This window comes from Aquarana catesbeiana, linkage group LG03, assembly GCF_042186555.1.
Source record: "Aquarana catesbeiana isolate 2022-GZ linkage group LG03, ASM4218655v1, whole genome shotgun sequence".
Taxonomy (NCBI): Eukaryota; Metazoa; Chordata; class Amphibia; order Anura; family Ranidae; genus Aquarana; species Aquarana catesbeiana.
Window position 1 is genome coordinate 467,421,001 of NC_133326.1, and position 7,767 is coordinate 467,428,767.

The following is a 7,767-nucleotide window of genomic DNA, read 5'->3' on the forward strand; positions in this document are numbered from 1 at the left end:
TATGTGAAAAACCATTGCACAGAGCAGGTAAGTATGACATGTTTATTATTTTAATTAAAAAAAAAAAAAGCTTTCCAATCACTTTAAAGTAATGATGCTGATGTAAATGATCTGATTCCCAAGAAGGCAGCTTTTACACCCCAGAGGATCTCCTGTCTCCTTGGCTTGTAGCGTAATGTTACAAAAATGGAAAATGAAGCACCACACCACTGCTAAGAGGTCCAGATACAACTTTATTCCAATAAAAGCCAGGGGACGTTCCAAAAAGTAGCCAATACATTTCAGGGGTCCAACAGCTTTCCTTCATTTGGGCTTTTTGACAACATGTGAATAGACTAGAAGTGAATTGGGCATTTAAATGTTATTTTATCCAGTGTAATTGTAAGCATAGGATCTATATAGTGTACTGTAGCGCAACTTTCATAAAATACCCAAAATAATGATGAACCACACAATAAATAGTAATAAAATGTCCAAAACAAATGTATAAAGTCCACATAAAACATAGTACTTCCCATCACCACTGTGACAAATGTGAAGGATACCCTTTCCCACTTGATGCTAGGGAATTGCTCTATTAATGCCATCACAATTGCTCCTGAGGCTTGGCTCGCTACTCCCTTTCTATTTTGCTGGATACTTACCCCAACGAAGGGGGAATTGGTTTATACCCTTTGCTGGATATTACCTAGTTTATTGTGTTCTTCTGTACTATGTTATATGGCCTCTCTGTACTGCTTCATGTGCAATGTACAGCATTTCATAATAAGAATGACAATCCTTCCATGTACCGATCTCACAACTCAGCAGTAAACAAAATGGCAGTGGGGGGACATCATGAACTAAGCTCCGCCCCCCATACGTGTTACATCCAGAGGCCAGACTTCATCAGGGCTAAATAACAGTGTATTTGTATAAGTATGGTGTCTCCCTGAAGAAGGCACGTTATCCCTGTGCCGAATACGCGTAGGGGAGGGGCCAGGACGGAGCTGTCAGCACGGAGGAGCATAGGAGACCAACACACCACACCGCATGCCATAGGAGCATTCCCGGCATATTAAACTCTGAATAGGATGGTGCACTCACGCACCTGTGCATTGTGAGTACCCTCATGAGGGGAATTGTTTATTTTATTTAATAAATCCCTGACTATATTATGCTATGCAGTTTCTTCTTTCTTATATATGAATCGATGTTATCTGAGCGAGGTGGAGATCAGCATCAGCATACCCTTTATGAGCCCAGGAGTGGCTCCAATGCGTGTTTAGACACTGTTTAGTTACTGTGTCACACGCTCAGAGGTGAGCGCATACGCTGTTGGGGGTCACAGGAGGGCACTGAAGCATGCTTTATTTTGCACACTGTTAAGGATGAGCATGATGGATACCAGATTTAATGGACACTATATTTATGCACTTTACGTTTGCAATTTATGAACTTTTTGAACTTACACGTTATTGAAGGAGTGGATACTCTATTGTTTTGCAATCAGCACTTGGATTTTATATTAATATTTTCTTCCATGTTGCACTTTAATTATATAACACAGATGAATTGCACATATTATTGCTTAGTATATATTTTTTGATTTTCTTTGATTATTGATATTTATAGTTTTTCATATTGATATTTATTATTTATTATATACTTTTTTATTGTATATTTTTTTACTATCAATTTTCTAGCGCAGACACAATTATTTATATATCTTTGGTATGCACACGAATTGAAACGTGGTTAGTGTTTGCAGCTTATCTTCAATTGGAACTCAGTCCAGAGGCATTAATCCATCTGTGGCTCGCAAGACCTTTTATTACTTTAGTGTAAATTTGCTGTCCCCTCAAAATAACTCAACACTGCCATTAATGTCTAAATCACTGGCACTAAAAGTGAGTACCCCTAAGTGAAAATGTACAAATTGGGCCCAGTTAGCTATTTTTCCCACCCCAGTGTCATGTGACTCCTTAGTGTTACAAGGTCTCATGTGTGAATAGGGAGCAGGTGTGTTAAATTTAGTATTATCACTCTCACTCTCTCATACTGGCCACTGGAAGTTCAACATGGCACCTCATGGCAAAGAACTCTCTGAGGATCTGAAAAAAAGAATTGTTGCTCTACATAAAGATTGCCTAGGCTATAAGAAGATTGCCAAGACCCTGAAACTGAGCTGCAGCACAGTGACCAAGACCATACAGCGATTTAACAGGACAAGTTCCACTCAGAATAGGCCTCGCCATGGTCGACCAAAGAAGTTGAGTGCACTTGCTCAGCGTCATATCCAGGGGTTGTCTTTGGGAAATAGACATATGAGTGCTGCCAGCATTGCTGCAGAGGTTTAAGGGGTGGGGGGTCAGCCTGTCAGTGCTCAGACCATACGCCGAACACTGCATCAAATTGGTCTGCATGGCTTTTGTCCTAGAAGGAAGCCTCTTCTAAAGATGATGCACAAGAAAGCCCGCAAACGGTTTGCTGAAGACAAGCAGACTAAGGACATGGATTACTGGAACCATTTCCTGTGGTCTGATGAGACCAAGATAAACTTATTTGGTTCAGATGGTGTCAAGTGTGGGTGGTGGCAACCAGGTGAGGAGTACAAAGACAAGTGTGTCTTACCTACAGTCAAGCATGGTGGTGGGAGTGTAATGGTTTGGGGCTGCATGAGTGCTGCCGGCACTGGGGAGCTACAGTTTATTGAGGAAACCATGAATGCCAACATGTACTGTGACATACTGAAGCAAAGCATGATCCCCTCCCTTTGGAGACTGGGCCGCAGGGCAATATTCCAACATGATAACGACCCCAAACACACCTCCAAGACAACCACTGCCTTGCTAAAGAAGCTGAGGGTAAAGGTGATGAACGGACCAAGCATGTCTCCAGACCTAAACCCCATTGAGCATCTGTGGGGCATCATCAAACAGAAGGTGGAGGAGCGCAAGGTCTTTAACATCCACCAGCTCCGTGATGTCATCAGTGGAAGAGGACTCCAGTGGCAACCTGTGAAGCTCTGGTGAACTCCATGTCCAAGAGGGTTAAGGCAATGCTGGAAAATAATGGTGGCCACACGAAATATTGACACTTTGGGCCCAATTTGGACATTTTCACTTAGGGGTGTACTCACTTTTGTTGTCAGCGGTTTAGACATTAATGGCTGTGTGTTGAGTTATTTTGAGGGGACAGAAAATTTACACTGTTATACAAGCTGTACACTCACTACTTTACATTGTAGCAAAGTGTCATTTCTTCAGTGTTGTCACATTAAAAGATATAATAAAATATTTACAAAAATGTGAGGGGTGTACTCACTTTTGTAAGATACTGTATATTAATTGTCTAGGTGTATCAAGGAGATGGTTTTGACCTCTCATCGTGGACTAAAGGGCTAAGTTCACCTTTTGCATAAAATGGCTCATGAAGACAAGTGGTCCTAGTAGGTTAAAATTCACTGTGCCATTTTTCACACTTTTTGGTTTATTGTAATTGCCATACCTGTAGGTCTGTTTTAGCCCAAATCCTCCCAAACTGTTTACATTTCCACATCCTGGCTAGTTCCTGGACGGGCCAGATGATGGGCGCTTACCCCCAGCACGCTTCTTTGTTGAAAATACTATTTCCCTTATTTCAGCAATGCTGAGCTCAACCACTGATGCAATAGGGGAAGATAGAGCACATTGCACGCCCATGGCTTTCCACAAAGAAGCCTGCTCACTCCTGTATTGCTGGCGGCGAGTGCCCAACATCTGCTGCATCCAGGAAATTAGAACACAAATAAAACAGCATTGAAGTATTTTGGCCAGGCTCTCACTCTCTCATACTGGCCACTGGAAGTTCAACATGGCACCTCATGGCAAAGAACTCTCTGAGGATCTGAAAAAAAGAATTGTTGCTCTACATAAAGATTGCCTAGGCTATAAGAAGATTGCCAAGACCCTGAAACTGAGCTGCAGCACAGTGACCAAGACCATACAGCGATTTAACAGGACAAGTTCCACAGGCTGAAAGGCATGGCAGAACAGGCTGAAAGGCATGGCAATTACATTAAACAATAAATTGAAAAATTGAAAAATGGCACAGTGTGTTTTAACCTACTGAGGCTCTTTGCCAGCATGGGCCATTTTATACAAAAGCTGAATTAAGCCTTAAAGTGGTTGTAAACCATTACAGACCACTTTTGACTATAGGCTTACCTGTAGCTACCGAGGATATCTCCTAAACCTGCACAGTTTAGGAGATATCCCCTGTATCAGCATATGCCGACGTCCTTGGCACATGCATTTCTTCAGCCAAACTTATTTTTGATGTGAATGGTTAAAACCTGTCACTGTTTTTGCCAGATTTTCTTGCCCTTCCAGTCCTACAGATACAACAGGAAATTAGTGAAAATCTCTCCAAAGTGTGGTAAATCCCCTTTCCGACAGTTGTTAGCAGAAGAAATGCCCCCATGCAAGATTCCCCCTTTACTCCTGTGTGCTTTTACAACTGTCAACTGTTTACAAATGTCACCCATCTCCTATCACCTCATGTCACCTTTAGTACTGACAGTACATCCAAGTGTCACCCATCACCCTCATGTCACCTTCAGTACTGACAGTACATCCAAGTGTCACCCATCTCCCATATGTCACCTTCAGTACTGACAGTACATCCAAGTGTCACCCATCTCCTCTCACCTCATGTCACCTTCAGTACTGACAGTACACCCAAATGTCACCCATCTCCTATCACCTCATATCACCTTCAGTACTGACAGTACATCCAAGTGTCACCCATCTCCTCTCACCCTGATGTCACCTTCAGTACTGACAGTACATCCAAGTGTCACCCATCTCCTCTCACCCTCATGTCACCTTCAGTACTGACAGCACATCCAAGTGTCACCCATCTCCCATCACCCTCATGTCACCTTCAGTACTGACAATACATCCAAGTGTCACCCATCTCCTATCACCTTCAGTACTGACAGTACATCCAAGTGTCACCCATCTCCTCTCACCCTCATGTCACCTTCAGTACTGACAGTACATCCAAGTGTCACCCATCTCCTCTCACCCTAATGTCACCTTCAGTACTGACAGTACATCCAAGTGTCACCCATCTCCTCTCACCCTGATGTCACCTTCAGTACTGACAGTACATCCAAGTGTCACCCATCTCCTATCACCCTCATGTCACCTTCAGTACTGACAGTACATTCAAGTGTCACCCATCTCCTATCACCCTCATGTCACCTTCAGTACTGACAGCACATCCAAGTGTCACCCATCGCCTATCACCCTCATGTTACCTTCAGAACTGACAGTACATCTAAGTGTCACCCATCTCCTATCACCTTCAGTACTGACAGTACATCCAAGTGTCACCCATCTCCCATATGTCACCTTCAGTACTGACAGTACATCCAAGTGTCACCCATCTCCTCTCACCCTCATGTCACCTTCAGTACTGACAGCACATCCAAGTGTCACCCATCTCCCATCACCCTCATGTCACCTTCAGTACTGACAGTACATCCAAGTGTCACCCATCTCCTCTCACCTCATGTCACCTTCAGTACTGACAGTACACCCAAATGTCACCCATCTCCTATCACCTCATATCACCTTCAGTACTGACAGTACATCCAAGTGTCACCCATCTCCTCTCACCCTGATGTCACCTTCAGTACCGACAGTACATCCAAGTGTCACCCATCTCCTCTCACCCTCATGTCACCTTCAGTACTGACAGTACATCCAAGTGTCACCCATCTCCTATCACCCTCATGTCACCTTTAGTACTGACAGTACATCCAAGTGTCACCCATCTCCTCTCACCCTAATGTCACCTTCAGTACTGACAGTACATCCAAGTGTCACCCATCTCCTCTCACCCTGATGTCACCTTCAGTACTGACAGTACATCCAAGTGTCACCCATCTCCTATCACCCTCATGTCACCTTCAGTACTGACAGTACATTCAAGTGTCACCCATCTCCTATCACCCTCATGTCACCTTCAGTACTGACAGCACATCCAAGTGTCACCCATCGCCTATCATCCTCATGTTACCTTCAGAACTGACAGTACATCCAAGTGTCACCCATCTCCTATCACCTTCAGTACTGACAGTACATCCAAGTGTCACCCATCTCCCATATGTCACCTTCAGTACTGACAGTACATCCAAGTGTCACCCATCTCCTCTCACCCTCATGTCACCTTCAGTACTGACAGCACATCCAAGTGTCACCCATCTCCCATCACCCTCATGTCACCTTCAGTACTGACAGTACACCCAAATGTCACCCATCTCCTATCCCCTCATATCACCTTCAGTACTGACAGTACATCCAAGTGTCACCCATCTCCTCTCACCCTGATGTCACCTTCAGTACCGACAGTACATCCAAGTGTCACCCATCTCCTCTCACCCTCATGTCACCTTCAGTACTGACAGCACATCCAAGTGTCACCCATCTCCCATCACCCTCATGTCACCTTCAGTACTGACAGTACATCCAAGTGTCACCCATCTCCTATCACCTGATGTCACCTTCAGTACTGACAGTACATTCAAGTGTCACCCATCTCCTATCACCCTCATGTCACCTTCAGTACTGACAGTACATCCAAGTGTCACCCATCTCCTCTCACCCTCATGTCACCTTCAGTACTGACAGTACATCCAAGTGTCACCCATCTCCTATCACCCTCATGTCACCTTCAGTACTGATAGTACATCCAAGTGTCACCCATCTCCTCTCACCCTAATGTCACCTTCAGTACTGACAGTACATCCAAGTGTCACCCATCTCCTCTCACCCTGATGTCACCTTCAGTACTGACAGTACATCCAAGTGTCACCCATCTCCTATCACCTTCAGTACTGACAGTACACCCAAGTGTCACCCATCTCCCATCACCCTCATGTCACCTTCAGTACTGACAGTACATCCAAGTGTCACCCATCTCCTATCACCCTCATGTCACCTTCAGTACTGACAGTACATCCAAGTGTCACCCATCTCCTCTCAGCTCATGTCACCTTCAGTACTGACAGTACATCCAAGTGTCACCCATCTCCTCTCACCCTGATGTCACCTTCAGTACCGACAGTACATCCAAGTGTCACCCATCTCCTCTCACCCTCATGTCACCTTCAGTACTGACAGCACATCCAAGTGTCACCCATCACCCTCATGTCACCTTCAGTACTGACAGCACATCCAAGTGTCACCCATCACCCTCATGTCACCTTCAGTACTGACAGCACATCCAAGTGTCACCCATCACCCTCATGTCACCTTCAGTACTGACAATACATCCAAGTGTCACCCATCTCCTATCACCCTCATGTCACCTTCAGTACTGACAGTACATCCAAGTGTCACCCATCTCCTATCACCCTCATGTCACCTTCAGTACTGACAGTACATCCAAGTGTCACCCATCTCCTATCACCCTCATGTCACCTTCAGTACTGACAGTACATCCAAGTGTCACCCATCTCCCATCACCCTCATGTCACCTTCAGTACATCCAAGTGTCACCCATCTCCTATCACCCTCATGTCACCTTCAGTACTGACAGTACATCCAAGTGTCACCCATCTCCTATCACCCTCATGTCACCTTCAGTACTGACAGTACATCCAAGTGTCACCCATCTCCTATCACCCCAATGTCACCTTCAGTACTGACAGTACATCCAAGTGTCACCCATCTCCTAGCACCCTCATGTCACCTTCAGTACTGACAGTACATCCAAGTGTCACCCATCTCCTATCAC